The sequence below is a fragment of the Notothenia rossii genome (genome assembly GCF_949606895.1).
Source record: "Notothenia rossii genome assembly, chromosome: 1".
Classification (NCBI taxonomy): domain Eukaryota; kingdom Metazoa; phylum Chordata; class Actinopteri; order Perciformes; family Nototheniidae; genus Notothenia; species Notothenia rossii.
The window spans coordinates 66,668,031-66,691,205 of record NC_136912.1 but is presented as its reverse complement, the minus strand read 5'-3'; the positions used below and the strand labels follow the sequence as shown (position 1 = coordinate 66,691,205).

The following is a 23,175-nucleotide window of genomic DNA, read 5'->3' as shown; positions in this document are numbered from 1 at the left end:
CCGCTTTTTACAGGGCGCTGAATGTCTGGCCCAGCTGAATTTTGTAGTTATAAAATCTGGCCCAACTGAATGTGTCGTTGAATAGCCCTGCTCTAGGATATGAAATCCATTCATCTTTAACCAGATACTAATTCCCTATTTATTTTTTGTTCATGATAACAATGGTATAACAACCACATGTTTTAACAATAGCTAGTCACTATGTCAAGATTATCATGTGTGACATAATAATCAGATGTCTTGTTGTCCAAACAAGGATATTAAACTTGAATCTTTTCAGTATTCCAGACCATCATTAAACAATCAGCCTCCTTTCCTAAACACTAAGCATATCGTTCCACACCACCTTCTGGTAAACTCTTGCACAGTTATGCTGTAAAATCATTGCATGATTTCTTCAGAGTCTGAACAGACTGAGACCAGCCTGTCTCAAGATCTTGTCATATTGAGAACAGTCAATGATTCATTGTCCTTTTCAGCTGTAGTCAGTGGCAGGGTCCCCAAAAAGCTAGAACCGGCCCTGGTCAGTGGGCTTCAAGGAAACTCTCTCTGGCATTGGGATGTCCTGAGAGGGAAGGGACCTCTGGATCAATGTGATACAATCAGCAGACACACGTTGTCCTCTGCACAGTAGGAATCCCCAAAAACTGCATTTCCTCTTCACACCACTGTTGCCTTGACAACGAGGCAGAAGCAAAAATGTCAAAACCTCCTCAGAGATGCGTTCTTTTCACAGTTCTTCTGCTTCTGTAGTGAGCAAGTTCACCAACACACTGATTCAGAGTACAACCCAAAGGTGGCGCACAACTATCCAATGCTGCTGTAATCACAGCAAATCAGCTACTGAGAAAAACTCAATGTTAATCTCTCCCCCAGCGGGTGACAAAATAAAACAGCCGAGTGTCTATATGGTCAGGAATGCTGAAACATGTGAATGTTAAACCCATTAATGGTAACAGTCTTCATATTCTTCATTACTTCAGTTCTAAGTTAATAGGCAAAACAAAGACACCTTTCTTAACGACTATAGATTCATCTTTTATCTACTTGCTTATTCTATTCTTTTTCAAATTGTTTATCTAAGTTGTGTTACAAGCATCGTTAGATTTGTAACAGAATATAAAACTAACTGTATCTAGCGCTATATATTTAAAACAAGTAATCTGATTAAAGTTAATGAATATATTTTTGGAACACTTAAAGGAATTATTACAAAATTTAATCTTCATTATTACTAAAGCTGAAACCTAAATAAATCATCACGGAACATTTTTCTGTCCTTATTACTTAATTGGTTCAATAAAAACTAAAAAACATTGTGAAAACTCCTACTCTTGAGAACATCTCAACACTTTTATTCCATCTAAGCACGGATGTCCATGATAGACACGGCCTATTAATCCAAAACGGTCTTTTGTGGTATCAATTGTGAACTTTCTTAATATTAATTATAAATGCAACGTATATTCTCTTTAGAACAAAGATAGGATAGTTGCATCTGAAACTGGTTAGTAGCAATTTTCTGTTAACCTAGATAAGCCTCTTGTTCTTATATCTAGTAAATATATTCGTATCTTATGTCACTCCGAAACAATATGACATTTTCCAGAATATTGGTTGACTTTATTTAACATTTATTCTCTCTCTACTCTTTCAAAACCTCTTACTTCTCCTCACTGCGCCCTCTCTGCGCCCTGCAGCAGCCGGCTCCAGCCCCTCACAAATAACCCCTTTGTGTAACTGTGTGAGATGGCTGGAGCAAAACCTTGTGCAGCACCTCTGTCATGCTTTAAAATTAACAAATTCCTTCTGATTGACAAACTTACACAAACCTTCTGTTGTACTTTCTACTCTTTCTTCATAAACTTAAAAACACCATTGTAGTGAATCGTTTACGTTTTCAGTTTCCTATCTACTTTAAACAACCATCAACTGAGAGTAACTGTATATGATAAATAAAACTCCAAAATCCACCTATTATATTTAATTTGAATAAAGCCTTAACTTTAATGTACTTCATATACTCAGTAAACCTCTTTTTACTTTCCCCTTACGTTCCTGTATTTAATATAATTTTTCCCTTGGAATATAATTAAGTACAAGTCTTAGTTAATGACAACTACCATGAAATTCACAACGCAATGCAACGGTATCAATCAGTTCTCAAAGACTATGTTTAAATAGCAGCAAATCATTGTTTCTTATTTATTTCAATATATCTACTACATCAAATCACACATTGATCTGTTAATTTTCAATGTATTTCCTTCCAACTTCAGGCATTAGAGAAAAAAGCACACAGACACACTCCGAGCTGCTGCTGCTCTCGAGAGAAAAAAGGGGGGGGACTCTCACAGACAAATACTGACAGGAGAAGGGGGGCTTCTTTCAACAATTAACACTTCTGCTATCATTTTATTCAATTTTTCTGCTTGAACCCACTGTTCTCGTAAGCTCTTAACTCACGCTCCTCTCGTTCAAATTTTCCCTCTATTATGACTCTGTATCTATTTATCTGACTAAGGCTGTTTCATGTTCAATAATATATTCTATTTATTCACCTGGTACATAAATATATCCTCCTCACTGTCTGTGCAGCTTTTAAGATGCGATATTTCTTTCAACAGAACGGGAGTTAAAACCCAACAGAACAAGAGATAGCGAGTTCCGTTAGTTTCAAATGGCTTTTTGAAGTTTGCGTTTTCTCCTCTTGGATTTTTACATATAACTTAACTTTGATTCCTATGAACCTCAGATTTGTTATTCTGATTTGTTCCGGATGGCGTCTTGAAACAACCACTGAACATCCCCAACGAGTCTTAGCCGTCTACTTTTGAAAAAAGTACGGGGCCTTTCACCGTCTTCTTACACACCACACCTTGTTGATTCACTTTTATTTTATATAACTTTCCTACCTATCTAAAATATGTATTGTATATTCAACCGTAACAACTATGACACCAGAATATGTCTCTGACAACTCTAAAATGTTGTTTATCCAATTACAGACCTTCGTCTGCTCACCTTTCAATTGTAGGATCCTCGTTTTAGTTGTCAGAGATTATTCTAGGCCTCTTCTGCGGACCATTCGTCCGCTGGCTGCTGATTTTCCTCCAAAAAACCCTACTCATGACGTCACCACGTCGGCACGTCCTCACGTCACCACCTCATGACGTCATCACGTCGGGGTCACCAAATTGTTGGGGCAGAACCTCTGCTCCGCGCCGTTCCTATATGAGCGGGTTCTCAAAAGAAGGAAAAATTCAAAGCAGCCAGGATAAGGGTTAAAAAATAATCTGCTTTAATGGTAAAACATACAATACATCACCCAATCACGAAGCACTCTGCAACAGCAGCTTAAAAAATGCAGAATGCTCCGGGCCCAAGTTCTACCACCGCGTGAGACACGTCTCAGGAACGGCAAGTCAAAAAACAAGAGCGCCTAGCCTCAAAATCATCACAACATTTATACACAGGTGGGGAGGAGTTTTGTCGCTTGCTCTTCCCTAGCTATTTGTTATTGGCGAGTTCACTTCTGAGCGAGCTAGCCAATGAGTTGGCAGTGTTCCATTGGTCGGTTTCACTTCTGGGCGGGACCCCAGGCAGTGAGTCAGCAGTTTGTTGATTCCATCTGTTGCTTCTGTGTGTGTGTGTGTGTGTGTGTGTGTGTGTGTGTGTGTGTGTGTGTGTGTGTGTGTGTGTGTGTGTGTGTGTTTGACAGGACACATACTCATTCCCCCTAAACATCTTCAACACACACACACATCCTATCATTTATCTTATCACACAACAGTCACCTGTTTTTCTTTATGAAAGCCATATTTGTAAATCGAAACGCCATCGTCCCATGACAGTCACCAAATCAGTCAATCAACATAAGTTAATTGTTCTTGTGGCTTAATGGCTTCTGTGAACTTCCTTTTACCTCAAGTCAGCTCACAATAATCATGAATACATCCATTGATTAGTCAGAAGGACTATTGTCTCATTAACTGTCGGACCCAATTCCCAAGGCCTTTTTATGAGTCTTGCAAGAAACGCACATTTCAACACACCAACACCCTTATCGTTTCTTAACTAATGCATGCTGGACATGAATCACTAATTAACAGGACTTTAACTGCATTATATCTGAGGCAAATCTCCCTTTGGGTTAATGAATATCGGTTTTAGCAAATGACAGAGGAAGCCAGAGACTCAGGGCCTCTTCAGAGGTCTGGGAACTGCAAAGCAGATGTCAAAGGTCATTTGTATTATTCTCAACCACAGATAGCCAAAAAATCACCCTTTTGATTACACATAAAAGTGGAACAAAAGACTATTGCGCTATATTTAAAAGAGGAAAAATGTACTTTGTCCCTTCAAATTTAACACACACGAATATATGAGGTGATATTAAAATTAATACACCAGAATTACACCTTATTGAACTTTCTGCTATAATACGTTACTTTAATACTTCAAATTATTCAAATAATACTTCAGTGCGCTTGCATATTTCAATAAAGCTTTTCATTTTAGCCACACTGAATTTAACTAGAAGTCATGGCTTTGTCAATTACCAGTCTGATATCATTTTAAAAAGATGACAAGAAGAGTGTAGATAGGAGAAACCACTACAAGTCAGGACACGTAAAACAGTGCAGCCTAGATGAAGGTGTGCTTACCGGTGTTGTCAGGGCTAGCATGAGGGAAAAGGTTTATAGTGTCGGTGAGTAGTGATAGCAAGAGTACCATTAACCTTGAGTTAATTTATTCACATTATTTCCCATCAACAAATCCATTTTATGTGTCACATGAAATCTTTATTAGGCAAGGCAAGGCAAGTTTATTTATATAGCACTTTTCAAGACAAGGCAATTCAAAGTGCTTTACAAAAAATGAAAGACATTAAGAAAATGGCATTTAAAATCAGTCATTAAAAAGAAAAGCTAATAAAATAAACATTAAAAGAAAAAATACATGGATAAAAGTTACAGTGCAGTCTAAGATATGAATAGTTCAATTAAAAGCAGCGACAAAAAGAAAAGTCTTCAGCCTGGATTTAAAAGTAGTAAGAGTTGCAGCGGACCTGCAGGTTTCTGGGAGTTTGTTCCAGATATTTGGAGCATAATAACTGAACGCTGCTTCTCCATGTTTAGTTCTGACTCTGGGGACAGAAAGCTGATCTGTCCCTGAAGACCTGAGAGATTTGGATGGTTCATAATTTAGCAGGAGGTCAGAAATGTATTTTGGGCCTAAACCATTCCGTGCTTTATAAACCAGCAGCAGTATTTTGAAATCTATTCTTTGACACACAGGAAGCCACTGTAAAGACTTCAGAACAGGAGTGATGTGATCCAATTTCTTAGTGTTAGTGAGGAACCAGAGTAAAGACTTCAGAACTGGAGTGATGTGATCCACTTTCTTAGTGTTAGTGAGGACTCGAGCAGCGGCGTTCTGAATCAGCTGCAGCTTTCGAATAGATTTTTTAGTGAGACCTGTGAAGACACCATTGCAGTAGTCCAGTCTACTGAAGATAAAAGCATGGAAAAGTTTTTCCAAATCCTGCTGTGACATTAGTCTTTTAATCCTGGATATGTTCTTTAGGTGATAGTAAGCTGATTTAGTAACTGTTTTAATGTGACTGTTGAAACTCAGGTCAGAGTCCATGACTACACCTAGAGTTCTGGCTTTATCTGTTGTTTTGAACATTGCAGACTGAAGCTCAGCGCTAACTTTTAAACGTCCTGCCTTGGCTCCAAAAACCATTACCTCAGTTTTATCTTTGTTTAATTGGAGAAAGTTCTGACACATCCAGTCATTGATTTGTTCAATGCACTTACTCAGTGTTTGAATTGGAGCATAGTCTCCTGGTGAAATGGTTACGTAAATGTGTGTGTCATCCGCATAGCTATGGTAAGTTATTTTGTTGTTCTTCATTATCTGAGCCAGTGGTAGCATGTAGACGTTAAAGAGAAGAGGCCCCAAGATTACAAATATTACACACCAGAAAACACAGAAATATCCATGAAATAAACATACAGTAGGCTATAAACAATTAAAGGGATAATTGGGAAGACATTACAAATGTAAATATATTTTAAATAATAAAACAATCCCACCACCACAGGTATCTACAGGAGAAGAGGGAATTCTCTCCACAAAATGTGAATGCCCATGTGGAGAATAGAAATGCAGTCATGCGGCTGCATGAGCCATCTTTGCCATCCACAATTTCATCGGCACTGACACCCCCTGTCAGTGGAAGAAGCCAAAGGCAGCCAAACGTATGCATTCAGTGGAGGAGCTATTTCCTCCAACCAATAATTAATTTAACCCGCTGACAAGAGAGCCCACCTCCGAAGATCGTGACTGGCTGACGGACAGACTCGGGGGCAGGTTCTCAGGAATTTCTTGGCTTCTCTCCCCCGAGCCAGAAGAGGAACACTGCAGCTTGGAAACACTTACTGTTCCTGACATTATCAAATATGTTGGGCATCAGGGACCTGAGGCAATTGTGGCAAACATGGCATTGTCTCAAGAGCAACAGAGGGCAATTCAGGTGGCTACCACTGGTCAGCAAACCAACCCAAACTACCATTTGTTCAGGAAAGGAAGGGTGACTGCCAGCAACTTTTGGGCTGTCCTGAGGTCAAAGTGTGTGACTGCTTCCCTTATTGCCAGGGTGCTAGGGCAACAACAGGCCCTTGATGGTGTTTTGTATGTACAGTGGGGGACTATGAATGAATGTGAGGGCGTCAGGGCATTCACCACTGCAACCCAGATGCAGGTCCATGAGTCAGGATTGTTGGGGGCATCTCCAGATGGTCTGGAAGGGTCTTCCGCTGTGCTGGAGGTAAAGTGTCACCACGGAGCCAGGGAAATGACCAGTGGCAGCCGGCCCATAGGGGCGCTAGGGGCGCCGCCCCACCTCTTCCCACATACAAAAAAAAATATTAAATTAAAAAAATATATTTCAAAAAATATATATTTCAAAAATATATATATTTTATATTTTTTATTTTTAATGAACAAGGTAAATATCATACAATTGGTTTAAGTAAAATGTATAATCTACAATAAAATCTTGTTTAAAATTGTGTTACGATGTCTAAAGTTACTGATAAGTCACATGTTTCCTGCCTGGCCTTGCCCTTGGCATTAGTTTATCATTACGGGGCGCTGCCCCCGAGCCAAACAGCAGCAACCAGCACGTTGCAAAAGTCTCAATAGTAAACTGTGCTGCCGAAACATAATTTCAGCCAATCCGCGCCGTCAATTATTTTGGTCACGAGGGCGCTCACGTTGGCGCCCACGTTGCTTACGTGCGTTGACGTGAGTTGTTTTTTAGACTCGTGAGTGACCAAGGTGACGCAGTAGTTGGATGAGAATGGCTTCGTCATGTGCAGGTGGAGTCACCGGACCTCGGTCCGCACCCAATTCCGTGCAAGAGCTACTCTCCAATCCTTTCGAAAGGAGAAGTTTGGGAGATAAATTGATACTTAAAGACCTTGGACCGGACCAACCCGATTTGTGCATATCACAAAATGCTCGTGAGAAAAGCAAATCATATACGCGAAGTTTCACATGTAGCTGGTACACCAGAAAGGCTTGGCTAGCTGGATGCAACAAGGTAAATGCTGTCTTCTGTTTTCCATGCTTGCTATTCAAACAGCCGGGGACAGATACGTCGTGCCCGTGGACTGTGAAGGGGGTAAATGACATGAAACATTTGTCTGAAAGAATTAAAAAGCATGCCATGAAGCTAGCCATGCTAGGCAAAGCTAACATAGCCGCGCAGCTAAATCAAGGGTACAAGATCTCAGTAATAAAGCACAACGAAGAAGTAGACAAGAACAGGCACGTCTTGTCGAAGATTATTGATTGTGTGACATTTTGTGGGGGCTTTGAACTGGCTTTGCGTGGCCATGACGAGACTGACACGTCCGACAACCCCGGCGTTTTTCGGGGCTTAATTAACCTGCTGGCCTCGTTAGATAGCGTCTTGGAGGAGCACATTAAAACGGCTACCGTTTTCAAAGGCACCTCAAAGACGGTGCAAAATGAACTGTTGGACTGCATGTTAGCAGTTACTAAAGATTACATTCTGGAGGAGGTCAAAAATGCCAGTTATTTAGCTATTCAGGCGGACGAGACCACTGATATTTCCACCCACTGCCAATTAGTGCTTGTGCTACGCTACATCGATCCCCATAACAACGTCCAGGAGCGTTTTTTTTAGTTCATCCCTCTTCAAAATGCAAATACTGACACAGTTGCCACCGCGCTGATGGAGAGGCTGGGCACTATACTCCCCGATGGACAACTGGGCAAACTAATCGTCGCCCAAGCCTATGACGGTGCAGCGGTGATGAGGGGAGCTAAAGGTGGAGTTCAGCGGAAAGTGAAGGATGTTTACAGTAGTGCGCACTACATCCACTGCTATGCTCATCAGCTGAACCTCATTATGCAGCAAGCAACATCCCACATCCCCAAAATAAGTGCATTTTTTTCAGACCTTGGTGGATTTGCTGCATTTTTCTCCAGGTCTTTTAAGAGAACTGCGATCCTGGATCAAGTGGTGGCACACAGACTTCCTGGCACTTCCACAACACGATGGAACTTTAACAGTCGTGCTGTTAACACTGTGTATGAGCAGAAGGAGAACATCCTGAAGTGTTTCAAGACAATCAAAGACTCAGGTGACTTTGATCCCATAACAGTGAGAGAAGCTGGGGGCTTGGTGAGAATGATGGAAGATGAAGTTTTTTGCTTTCTCCTGACATTGTTTCACAACATCATGCCACATGTAGACATGCTGTTTAGCCAACTGCAGAAGAGGAACATCGACTCTGTCTACATCAAAGGACTAATCAAGAGGTTCACCAGCAGCATACAGACAATCAGGTAAATCATTATTTACAATGGCTGAGATGTGCTTATTATAGGAAATCTGTGAAACCTAAATGTGATTTAGCTGAACACAATACACCAACTCAGACATACTTGTTTAAATATCTTAAACAGGCTCACTGGAAATGTATATATTATATAACGTTTATAAGGTGTATCTCTGACTATTATTTCAAATAGTCAAACCTAATTAGTCAATTCTTCCCACAATGAGTAATTGTACATGGTTACTTGTGGTTTGGATCAGGGACTCCATTCCTCCTGATGGATCTGTGCAACAGCCGCCCACAACAAAACGGAGGGGACTTGGACATGAAGAGCAACAGCGGTTGGCTAGAGAGGTAAGCAGTAATAGGAACGTGTTCTATGACCAAAAGCTCCTTTCATAATATAGGTAATTTCATATCACAATAATGAAACATTTCACAATAAAGCCCATTTTCTGTAAATTCAATAAATAGGTAGGCTAGTTAAAATATCCACATAAAAGGCCTATTGCTTATTACATTCTGAATTGTATACACGTAACAAGGCCTAAACTGCAAAAAGTGTCCCACAGTCTCTACATTTCAAAGGGGATCAAGACAGATCAGAAAAGGTTTAGGCCTCTAGATGCAACCACATTGGACAGAAAGGGCCCAACAATAAATAAATGAATGAAGTGTAAACATAGTCATTAAATGTATATATTGTAGTAACTTAATTTTAAACAGTAATATTGTTCTGTTGACGCTCAGATAGATGTCCTGTTATTCTGATAGGTTCCGTTCACAAGAAAGCTCTTTGTTTGTTACACATCGTATAGGGAACACTAATGACATTATGACTGATAGATGTGAAAAGGTGATTCTGTTATTTATTATCTCTTGATTTTTTAATTGTGCATTATTTCATAGGTATGTGATACCATACTGAGTCACGCAAAGGAGAGATTCTCCTTCAGCAAACACCTGGGGCCGTATTCACAAAGCATTTTATCTTACCGCTAGGAGTGCTCCTAACTCGCGCTAAAACATTTTACGTAGGAGTTTTTTCTTAAAAGTTATTCACAAAGCCGCTGAGACCTACTCATACTAAGGATAAATCACTAAGTGTGAACTAAGAGTGACGCGCCGTTGCTATGGATTACGTCGATTCTCGTGCATGAGTTTAGAAGCGGTCAGTGCGGTGATTGGTTGTTCAGAGCAGGCGGTCTCGGTGAAACTCATCCGCAACATCCCACAAACGAGCCCACTAAATCACCGAAAAACAAGGAAATAGCCTAGGCTAGAAATGTATTACTATCAAATAATTATGGACAGTGCAGTTAGCAGAATACACGCATGATGACAAGTTTGTGCAGACCACCATAATGACGTTGTATATGCACGTTAAAGAGAGAGAGCAAACAATAAAAATACGTAATTGCATTAAATCAAGGGGGCAATTAAAAGCACCCTGCAAACTATTATCCAATGAGCATATTTCCAGCACTTAAACACTTTCAATAACAGCCCATACCGCCATTCAAGTCCCCCTATCATGATGAATGAAAACAATCTGCGTGTTGATGGAATGTACTTTCTTTCTATTGACGAACACGTCCTCATCTTTTGATGGCGCAATTATTTTTATGTGCGTCCCGTCAATAGCACCGACCACACCGGGCATACCTGCAATTGCCATGAAGTTGGCTTTGATCCTGTGTAGTTGTTGATTGTCCAAAGGAAACCGGATAAACTGTTGGATGATATGTGGTCTAGAGAGCGCGTTGATGATTTGGTTTATGGCACGGCTGACTGATGGTTGCGATATTCCTAAATCGTCGGCATTGCAAAGTTGCATTTTCCCTGTTGCTAAATATCGTAGTGTTGCCAAACATTTTATTTCCGGACTAATCGGGTTATTCCTGTTAGTTGGGGATGTTATTGCATCCCGCACTAATTCCACAACAAGTTTGATACCCTCACGATTTAGCCTATATCTCTTGATCAATTCACAGTCTTCCATTGTCTCCAAAACATTTCGTCTCGCAGCCATTTTCAGATTCTTTGTGAATAGGTCTTACTGAGTTAGGAGTCCCCTCGAGGACTTTTAAGCTCTCCTAAACTTAGGTGCTACTTTTAGGCCTAAAATACTTTGTGAATTGCTCTTAGTGAATAAAATTAGGAGTCCTAAATTTAAGACTGACACGCCCATTATGTTTAGGAGTTTCTCCTAAATTCGCCAGTTAGGAGCTACTTTTAGCCCTAAGATCCTTTGTGAATACGGCCCCTGATCAGCGCCACCCTCCTGCAAGGAGACCTGTTCGAGCAACACAGCCAAACATTCCCTGAAGCAGCGCTGAAAACAACTGTGGAGGCGTACCCTCTACTAGACAAGGCAAAGCTCAAGACGGAACTGTCCCTCGTCTATGACACTGACCAGTTCAATCTGCAGGAGACATTCACAGAGACTGTCAGTCTTCTGAAGGTTCTTTTAACCACACCCATGGCTACGGCTGAGGCAGAGAGGTGCTTTTCCACTCTGAAAAGGATCAAGTCTTTCTTGAGGAACAGCATGACACAGGATCGCCTGAATGCTCTGGCTAAGCTGTCAATTGAGACAAAACTAATTAGCAGCATTCGTGACTTCAACACCAGTCATTGAGAGGTTTGCCACTCAGAAGGAGAGAAGGGCAAAATTCCTCTACAAATAAAGACACACACACACACACACACACACACACACACACACACACACACACACACACACACACACACACACACACACACACACACACGGCCGACCCTTAAAAAATAAAATGCGTTTTATTAGAGAGACAATTAAACGGCCGCAGAATGTTGTTTATTTTACCTTTATTTAACCAGGATAGGTCTCATTGAGATTAAAACTCTCTTTTTCAAGAAAGTCCTGTGTTGTGAAGTTACTTTTGGATACCAAAGATGTTTTCAATGTTGTTCAACCACAAAGTCCAGGAACATGAGGACTGTTTGGAAACCTGTTGCGTTCGACTCATTTCCCCCAGAGGAACAGTTGTTTATTGTTTCCTTTTGTTTTTGTTATTCAAAGCAGTAAAAAATGTGCTATAGGCCACTAAGCTGGATATCACTTTATACATGTATGTAGAGAGGAGGTCTCCCATGGTTGTGTTATAAGTTTATTAATAAGTGTGCATTTATCACAGAAGTGATTGTTCTGTCTCCACGTTTGTTGCATTGTCTGTGATGTATTTTCCAACGGTTATAGCTCCTCCTGTCCTGTCCCAGCAACGATACAGGGTTTGCAGCTCCACCACATTTTTGGTTTATTTTCGGTGTCGCTTTAAATCTGCTTCCCATCGGACTAAAACCTCCACGAAATCTGAAGACAGATACTTGAAGTTATTTAAACCTTTTGCAAACTTCTTTATGTTCTTTCTTGCTCTAGCCTTGCCAGTTACATTGTACAAATATATTATCATTATGCTAACTGGTTGATCGTGTTAGAGGATGTAGCTTTTTCATTTCTGAGTTATTGCTATGCTATATGTAAATCAGCCTGTTTGTAAATAATCCTCAGAGAAACAAAGAAAAACACAATGTATGACATGCCTTGGTTAATGTGTTGTTTTTTCTTTTTTTATAAGTCTTATACAAATGTAAAGCTCTACGTTTTGTGCTGTGTTTTTTTTTTTATATTGCATTTATTCACAGTTCAGTTTGAAATGCTGTAGTGACTTGTATTGAACCACTTAAATATTTATAATTAATGCTACTGAAAAGATGCTATTAATGACCAGAAACACATTATCTACAGTTTTTATATCCCACATGCAGTTCACTATAAAGACACTTGATGGAGGTGTTGGGTCATAAACCATGAACAGTTTTAAGAAAGGAAAAAAACAAAGACCAGTTCTGTGAATACAAATTCCTAGTACAGTGGTAGATATTCAGGTTGATAAATAATATTTTCCACACTGAAGATTATAGAGGTATTGATCAGTCTTCTCATATTTTTAAGCCTCAATTTCTCCTTCCCCGTCTTTAGGACTGGCTCACTTTATGGCGCATTTCCATTACAGTTTAGGAACTTGGGTAGTATCTATTCTATCGCAGTGTAGGCGGAGCCGTGACGTCATCTTCAATGAGCTCCCCAGAAAAACAACACAGCCGTTAGCCCTTAGCACTCAGAGCTCACAGCTCTTCATATCTGTTCAGAAACTAGACAAAAGTTAAACAAGTACAAACCTCATACTGTCTGTGTCATGGTGAATACAGTCGCTGGTTTATTTATGTCTGTATAGGCCGTTGTTGTGAGTGTGGACGGTCGGAGCATTTACAACGTTAGCTTAGCCAAATCTCCATTTAGACAACACGCATTTTAAAAGGTTTTTCGCCTGCCGTCTGTCTGCAGACTTGACTTGTCTTGTTAATTCATGGTTTTTACTATCCGGTATCAGTATGTTGTTACTTCGGCATCATTTTGAAACGTGTATTACAATTAAATCACGGTCAAATATGTTCATCTTGTTGTAGTTGTAGCCCCCTTGACAGCGATTCTCTCTCTAGTTTAGCATACTCAGCCCGACTCAGCCTGGTTGTTCCTGGCCCTAGAACCACGATTTTATGGGGCCATTACATCACCAGAAGTCCCAATTTAAGGGGTCATTTCTCCCAAAAAAAATGTTTTTACTCACTATATCAACAGCCCCACCAAAAATATTTTCCACCAGCCGCCACTGGAAATGACAATTAGTGAAGCATTGCAAATCAAGGGCTTCTGTGTCAGCAGGGGCGCCGCCAGGGATTTTGGGCCCCATGAAAATATATCACATTGGGCCCCACCACCAGGCACAGGCCACTTTGTTTATAAATTACCTCGAGGGCCGTACCAAATGGTCTAGTGGTCCGTATACGGCCCGGGGGCCGGAGGTTCCCCACCCCTGCTTCAATATAATAACATTAGTATTAATATCATAACCAAAATGTCGGTGATTAACATGTAGTTTACCTAATACAGCCTCACTCAACGCTTCAAACTGTCCATCATCCAAATAGACTAAAAGCAGTTTTTTGTTTTATATAGATCATTGGCTATGTGGGAAAATACTGTGTTTGAAATGTATAATCAAAATAAGATGTTAGCTTTTTGTTTTGATATATATATATAGTCTCCCTTCAAATATGTTAAGTTTCATGTAATTCAACACAATGCTTCTCACCTCCTTCAGTTGGGAGAAAAGCTGGTTCAGGTTCAGCATTATGGGGGGACAGGGCTGCTGAGCTTAGAGATGGATCTGTTGGTCCTGGCACCAGGGGGAGGGACAACTGATTTAGTATGAATAGGCGCTAAAAATGTGCCTGCATTTATTAAAGGTAAGGAGGTAAGAATGGAAAAACCAGCTCGAGTGCGCTAGAATTTGAAAGTACACAACCGAAAAAATATGCTCCTTCCTTCAGACTTCCTTACAGAGCCCCTCCTCCAACACACACAAACGCGCACATGACCAATGAGGGCACGATATAAGTTTGTGCACAGGTGGAAGGCTGACAAGCAGGTAGGCCATCCAGTTATTTTAGCCGGGCCGGCTCAGATGATTGGTCGTGCTTTTTACAGTGCCAAGGCTTCCACAGATGAAATGTTTGTATGTATTTATTGTCAAAGCATTTAATATATTCATTGCTATCGGGATGTTAAGAGCATTCCATGGAATATAACAAAAAGTGTTTCTGAAGTGAATTACCTACCCTACCTTTAAATGTCAGCTAAAAGAGCAGTGAAATGAAAAACCTCTGAATTTTCTGTAAAGATATTAACAGTAGTCTACTTAATGTCAGCTTAGTAAAATCAAAACATTAGCTAACAGAATAATTTCCACCACTCATGGACCATACCTTTTCTTGTGAAAAACTGGATGACATACTGTCGCCCTTTAGTCCCTCTCTCTTGTCTTTCTCTCCTTTCTCTTCTTTTCTTAGAGCCTGACTTTTTGAGTCGTTGAGACATCGTACAACACAAGTGTATGCTAAGTACTAGGCTAGCATCCCTCCTCACATGTTTTCACTCTCTGCAAGTGCCGGTGCCGCACCGCGTTTGGAGGCAGGACCAAACCATTACATGTAAATAGAAGGGGGTGTACAGAGGCTTTGGATAATTAACTTTTGGAAGAAAATAAGTTAAATTAATCGTAAGTTTAGTGAGTACTTTATCAATATAACATTATTTTAATGTAAATTATTGAGGATTGATGTTACATTTACTCGCCTTTGCAATGTTGTGGTTGTTAGAGTGTTAGGTTTCCTGTCAGCTCATCTGTTGAGAAGATATAAAATATTAGTTTCATGGAAGTCACCCCGTCACATATAAGAGCATTAAGACATACAGTACATAGGCTAAAACAAAACATCTAAATGTAACCTTGCACTTTGATAAGTCTCGTGAACATTTTCCCTATTTCGACATTTTTATAGATCAATATTTAAATAAAGAAATAAATGGTAGATTAATCCATATTGAAAATAGGTGTCAGCTGCTACACTAATTATAATAGTTATATTTCTTAATTAATTAAGATAAGATATTACTGTATTGATCCCAATTTAAGAAATGTTTGTGTTGCAGCAGCATAACAAGAAAAACAAAATATAAGTTATTATATATACAAAAGTATGTGAGGGATGGGATATTAAATTGAATATAAATGTAAAATGTACATGTGATTTTACGTCCAAGAGAAGCTATGGAGCAGAGAGTTCTCTGCCAGCCAGAGGTGATTTGTTATTAGTTCAATATGTCAAACTGATTTCCCTGACTACAATCTTTAGTTACATGGTGAAACGTTATGCTGCTTGTGTTAATTAGACTTATCATATAAGCCACATAGGTTTTAATAGGATTTATTCATTATCTTTACTTAATTTGCGGTCTTTTCAGCAGCGCCATCTCTATAACGGCGATACAGTCACTACCCATCACTTACATTTCACCGTGACATGGACAAAAATGTAACGTCAGCTTACCTCATGACACGAATCCAGAATCTCCTTTGGAAAACATCGGCCGGGAAACGATAGAACAAGCACGTTTCATGCGAAGACCTGTGGCTGCAACCCGGAGCAAAGCAACAAACCCTTGCGTAACTAACTAGTAGCGCTAGCTTTAGCTAACGTTAGCTAACGAAACGAACTGCCGATTAAAATTGGAAAACACTGGTAATTAATTATTCTATAATTTGTAAAACTACGGTGTTAAAAACGACAATTTCAAAAATACAGATTCTAATTGTCAGATATAGATATATAGATACTAAAGATACTACAGATACTAAAGATAGGCAGGTACTTGCTTTCAAGCAGAACACAGGGCATAACAAACTTAGCGGGAGTGTTTACGTGTTAGGCGTAATGACGTACAACGGCCTCGACAATTTCTGTAGTCCTATTCAGCCACTCGGTAACAACCATCGTTTTTCAGACACGTAAACTCTTCAAAAATCCCCAGTGGGGTCACTGCTGATGTATTTAATGTCGTAGAACAAAACGTGATTTATCTCTTAAATTTGTGTCAACCACAGACCTTATTTCGAGCTATTTTCCAAAACCCTATGGAAACAATGCATTGCTTTTTGACGAAGGAACCGGAAGTGCTAAAAATGCTAACTTACTTCCGGGTTTTTGGACGCGTCACTGCGGTTCTCTATAGGGGGCGCCGTGTAACCAGAGTAACCTACAATGTGGAGAGAATAAGTGTATGCCCGGGAGTTGATGCTGTGGCGGAAAAGAAGCATGAACAACAGTAAAAAGCTTAGTACCCGTATCCTCTGTCCCTTGCTTCATTAATGTATTTTTACTCATACACAACAGTCTTGTAATGCACTTTTGAGGAACGTGCGACCCAAGTTTTTCATTCATTGCATAACTACACCGTTTGTGTATGATATTTCAATAAACCTTAGAAAATCTTGAAATCTTGAAAGGGATGTGCAAAATAGTCAATATATACAGTCTTTAATCAACTATTAGTAGAGAATAACAAGTAATGAATATACTTTATAGGGATCCTATCAATATCTAATAATAAAAATAATGAAATTCAATAACATGCTTTAACCACTAGGTGTCCCTTTATATCAGCTGTGCACCTTTATGGTGTAAATACAGCCTATCTACCAATTGGATCAAATATAAAAGTCAGCCGAATTAGTGTTGAAAGTGCAAGGAGACGTATTGTGTGAAAATAAATGTAAGATGTTGTTTAATTGCTGATATATTTCTGATCCACGCAGTGGTTGCGTTAGACTTTTTCGTTGTCCGTCATTTTGACGGACAAGATCGTAACATTTCCGTCATAATCCATTATTACCCGTCATTTTATTTTTCATGTTTTAATGATGAGATGAGCAGCAAATGTTCATTCATTCATTTTTTTTTAATGATTCATACAGAACTTTTAAGGGCATGGAGAAAAAAACACACCGACTGTGTGGTCACTTCTCATGTCAACACGAACAAGAATGATTTATTTTTCCCTACACTGACAGCACAGCAGAGGGGGGCAGAGGCCGCTAAAAAAAACAGGCAAATATGAACAATGCCATCGTTTTAAATGAGACAATTACAATCAAAATATGAACAAAACATTTATAAGAAAAACTCAATTGACCTGCTGTAGCCTAGCCTGAACGCTGATTTCTGCATCGTTGTGCACCCTCGGACAAATCCATTACTCACCTTAGCTTCTCTACAGATGTTGCAGAACATTTTGCCATCTTCCCTCCCCAGCCACTTTAACTCTTGCTCCCACTGAACCGGTACTCCCGCTTGAACTCCTTGCCACTTGCTTGCCCCTCTGCCGCTGGCTTAACGTTATCAGTTTTAGTCTCACTGGCTTGTCCTTCATCCTCCACCGCATCAATTCTTCTTTTTTCACCTCGTTTATCCACACCATCACAATTACTGGGCTTATTAAAAAAGCTTCGGACGATCAGCTGCCGTGACATTTTGCGATTGCTAAAGCCGGTTCAACAACGAGGTAATCAACAAGGTCAAAAACAAGACTAGACAATAGCTACTTAATATACACACACTCGCCATCAACTGGACAGGGGTGTGAATGACTAAATAATAGTTACAGACTACAGTAGAGTGCAGTAGATCGCCCTCAGTCTACCTGGCCACTAAGGATGTAATATAATGTGGGCCGCTGGTGGACATGTTGGCGCTGTTCCGAGTTGTGTTCTAATCTGTCAAAATGTTTGAATGCTTTCAGATTTTTCCGTCATTGTTAGAAAAAATCCGTCCTTGACGGAAAATATTCGGTTAACCTGACCTCTGGATCCACGTCACGTTTTCAGTGTTGGCGGCAGTTCCTCGTGTTTGTCTAGAAGTCTTCTCATCAGGGCTATATAAATAGAGAACTAAGGCAGATATTTAATATTTAATACAGCCAAACCGTGTATTAAAATGCCGTTATGTGATGACTTTCAAAGAGAAAAGCAAGCACACTAAAGTAATATTTTATTTTATTTTTAAAAAATGTTTTCGGTCTGTTTCCGGTATTTGTTAATGAGATGTGTGATGTGAGACTGGAATTGCACAGGGGAAAATAATGCATCTATGCCACCATTTTAGATGCAGATTTTGTTAAACTAATACGTTTGCGCTGTGGACCAACAGTATACATTGACGGGGAAGGGGTTAGCAATAAAGATAACACCATTAAACAGTTACACAACATAACAGAAATAATATCAATAGCAGCGTCCCTAGAAACCACCTTGGTAACAATGAAAACGCTGTATGGACACAATTTCCTGAAGTAATCTTCGTAATAACTAGCAAACTAAAGATCATACATCCACTGCACACATAATCTGAAATAACAACTCATATTTCTCGCATCAAATGACATCAAAACGCATTTTAATGGCAAAACTAACTTTAAAATAGGCATTTTCCACCGAGAATAAAAGGAAGTTCGGCCATGTTTTTTTTTTCTGCATGAGAAATGTGAAGATCACGTGACATAGAGGCCAGCCATTGGAATAAATGGTGAAAAAAAACGTAGGGATCTTACAATTTCAGAGGCGTTTTTGTAGAAATACTACGTCCCAAGTTGTGGACCAACGTAGTTACTACACGTTTTTTTGTGAGACTGGGTTGGTGATACTCATTTTTATCCATTAATTCGCTTATTCTTCCTTTCTTATGTGGCCTCCACTTTTTTAAGTGACCTTCTTCCTTGCTGCAGATCAAATCACATTTATTTCTTCAAATAGACAACGAAACACAGTATACATTGTATAGAGCTCAATTATTCTTTGTCCAGCAACTAACACAAATATAAATCCTTTCCTCCCTTCCTGTTCATTCAAGTTTCATTACTCAATTTTTATAGGTCTTCCTTCATCCCTATGAAATGTGTTTATCCAAACATAGCACACTTTAGAGCAGGGGTTCCCAAAGTGTGAGGCGCGCCTCCCCTGGGGGGCGCCAGAGAGCTTCAAGGGAGGCGCAGCCGCCAGAAAAAAATGAAGAGAAACAGTGAAATCTAGCTAGTTAACTTCAGCTAAATGTATGCGAGCGGCACAATATGGATAGATTTTAGTGAAGTTACCTAAAGTGAGAGAGGAGACAGCGTCTGTCAGAAAACGGAGGAAGTATGACAATGATTATTTGAAAATTGGACCGGTCCTGATGACACTCCACTGCTACAGTGTGTTATCTGCAACGAGGTGCTAGCTAATGACAGTATGAGACCATGTAAACTCCGGCGTCATATTGAGACGAAACACCCATGTTTGGTGACCAAGCCACAGGAGTTTTTTGACCGGAAGCTCAAGGAATTGCAGTCACAGAAAAATGTCATTGACACATTTAGCACTGTGAATACAAAGGCAACCGAAGCATCATACCGAGTGGCGTTACGGATAAGGCAGGTAAACCTCACAACATTGGTGAAACGTTACTCCTCCCTGCTGTTAAAGACATCTCCGTCTCAACTATTTCTCTCCGAATGTAAAGTATGAGGAAGCTGCCATCCGTAACCTCAACATGTTTAAAACATAAAGATAAAGAGGTTTAAAAATCTATTGTTTAATGTTTTAAGGAGGTGACGCTCAGCTAAAAGAGAAAGGTAGCGAAAAATGAGCATTTTATGACATTTTCTCTCACTGGACCTCTTTGAAATGCAATTGAATACCCCTACATTATAGCAACAACAACAATAATAATAATAATAATAGCAATAATTATTTGTGAGGGGGGGCGCGGCTGTGATTATGTTCTCTGAGGGGAGGCTCACCTTCCCACACTTTGGGAAACCCTGCTTTAGAAGATATAACATTAATCTATAACAGATTTGTTTTAATATGTACTCTTCTTGTTCTACAGTGCCTCTAAGAGTCAAACACTCGTGTCCAAACTGGAGGCCGTGCAGTGCCACTTCACCTGGCATCTGGACCCCAGCAGATCCTTACTTATATCTTTAAGGGAAACCGTGAAGGACATTGGCACTGAGGGAAACAGCTGGTTGGGTCACATCTACAACCTGCGGGGGTTCATTCAGTACAAGCTGGGCTTCAATGAAGACGCCCTAAGTTTCTTCAACAAGGCTACAGAGGCCTTCAATAACATGAGAAACAAAGGTGAGGGCCCGTGGTTAGTGGTGAACTACGGGAACCTGGCTTGGCTGCATCACCAACTGGGAGACCAAGCAGAGAGCGAGGCCTACCTGTCTAAGGTTGACGCCCTGATTAAAAAATACCCATCTCCATCCCAGGAGGAGCTCCACCCGGAGACCTACGCTGAAAAAGCCTATACGCTGATGACGTTTAACGGCGACATAAAACTGGTTGCAGATTACTTCCAGAGAGCCATCGAGATGCAGCCGGACATGGTGGAGTGGAACAGCTGGCATGTCTTAGCTTTATTGTATGCTTCTAAGCACAGCAGCACAGGGCTGGAAGATGACATATTGGATCAAATGACAATTGCCAAAGAACAGGATCCAGATAACTTGTACCTTGCTGCTCACTACCTTTGTCAACGTGCTCAGAGAGGAGAAAGAATAGAAGCTGAAGCACGTGAGTTAGCCACAAAGGTTTTGAGAAGTCCTGTCAGCAGCTACAGTGGTTAAAACCATTGCTATGGGTTTACAGAAAGTATATATCTGATGAGGCCATTGATTTGGCAGAAAAGGCTCTGAAGAACCATCCGGATGAGCGTTATCTGAAGAGACGTGCTGCTCTCTGCTACTACGAAAAGAGGCTCTTTTGGAGTGAGGGTCCCCCAAAGAAAAGCATGCTAGACAGAGCAGTCAGTCTCCATCAGGAGGTGATTTGTCTTTACCCTCATTCCTCACTTATGAGGAAAATACACCTTGCCACGATATACGCACAGTCACATGATGGTCAGGCTAAGCCAAGCGGATATATCAGGAACTGCTAAAAAGTGATCTGGAACTTGCAGGCAACAGGTTCTTTTCAACAGCTACGCAAAATATCTACATGTACAAAAACAGGATCGCAAAATGTCAATACGATGTCACATGAAGGCAGCAGCGATACAGCTCCAATCCTTCTTTCGTAAGGACAGCATCAAAGTTCTGGAGAAGATTAGAGACAAAGGCAGGGACAGAATGTGCGGAGAAATAAGGAAGTTTCTGGCAAAGTTGCAAGAGCCGTAGTGTTCTTGACAGCACAGGGAGAACAATCAGAAAAAACATAGGTATTGCATTACCTACAAATAATCTGTACATACTTATTTATTGAGCTGTGTACTTTAAAGGCAGTTTTAACAAGTAGTATAGGCTGTTTAAAGATGTATCTAAAAGCTTATATTTATGCACTGAAAAACTGTCAGCAGTAGTAGCCTACACTCGATTTAGGAAACAAGCCAAATCCTTTTTAACACTGGTTGTTGACATGTTGTTTTCCTGAACTATGTGTATGTGTTTTCCATGTGCACTGTTCTTTCTAGCTAAAATACTCTATAACCTATGAAATGTGCATTGCCGTAAGCCTTTATTTGTGTAATATAAAAATGTGTGATTGGTATTTCGATATGTATAACCTCAATATTATTGCATGATGCAACTGATTGTATGTCAAGAGTGCCTCTATACTGTAAAAACAATAAAAGGGCATTATGCAAACCCACTTTTCTTTGGTTGCTTTAGGGTTAATACATTCATATTCTCTTCACATAATTTAGCCTTACTGCACACAAGGTGCTTAAATATTCCACTTTGAAATCAAAAAGGATTAAACAAAAGAGCTGTATAAGAATGTTCCCAGGGGATAAGGGAACATATGAGAAAAGATCAAAGATAAGCTTTTATGTTAAAAGAAGTGTTTGATCTTTTAAGTCCAGCAGTACCCTGTCAACAGGAAGTGGTATCCAAACAGTAACCTGGTTACAGCAGTAGATGGCAGCAACAGAGCGTCATGGTGTAGCAGGTGTCTCCAACAGTTCTTCATTCTGACACTCTGCAGACAGCTGCTGCTCAAAGGGGAAATAATATTATATAAATATGTATTAAATAATGCCACGACTAATTTACATATCATCATGCACTGTCCCTTTCTCAATAAATCATATATGAATATAGACATGTATGTATACATATGAGGGCTTCCTTGTCCACCTTTTCAATTTGAAGTATTTTTTTATATTTATAAATTCACCTTTATATATAAGTCCTTGCCAATGCACACATAGTTGGCCAATGTAATGGGTTCTGATTGTGAGGGTGCAGTCATAAAGAAAGTGGTATCTTGGGTTTGTATTTTTTACTAAGTGTAGTTGCGAAATTATAAAGAAATAAAGATCCAAAGTCCAGGCAAGAATCTCGATTTGGAAGTTAACTTAATGATCCAATATCAAACAGTACAAGATCAATGGTTATCTTATATCTTGCCCTTTTTGCCTTTCTTGTGGCCTCCTTTTGACTTTTCCCTGGTAAAAATAACATATGCCCATTTAGTCTCGCTAATCCCACCTACACCTGTCTCAAATATATACATAAACACCCTGTGACCAAACCTGCCATCAAAATAAAAGCATACTATAAACAACTACTTTATAAACTGAAATCATTACAGTAAATAGAAGATACATATACAATCAACTAAATAAAAGTTGAACGACTAAATAATATAAATCAATGTATAGCTCCAACACTCCAAGATGAAGAGTTTAACCTTAAATCCACTTGAGAGGTAATATAATGATGAGTCATGTGAGATATGTGTTGTTTAGCTTTCTTCTAAGGAAATGATAGTCAAGGACCAAGGTGCAATAAGACCATATGATCATA

General features: G+C 39.8%; 1 protein-coding gene and 1 pseudogene across 2 annotated transcripts in view; both read left to right on the top strand.

The window, feature by feature from the left end:
• The window catches only part of LOC307037327 (interferon-induced protein with tetratricopeptide repeats 5-like), a 122,437-nt gene that overhangs the window by 86,417 nt on the left and 12,845 nt on the right, over positions 1 to 23,175 (top strand). The gene's annotated exons all lie outside the window — the stretch shown is intronic.
• On the top strand, positions 19,334 to 22,004 carry LOC307037305 (interferon-induced protein with tetratricopeptide repeats 1-like; annotated as a pseudogene). Its single transcript, XR_013810591.1, has 2 exons — positions 19,334 to 19,791; positions 20,250 to 22,004. The product of XR_013810591.1 is annotated as an interferon-induced protein with tetratricopeptide repeats 1-like (transcript).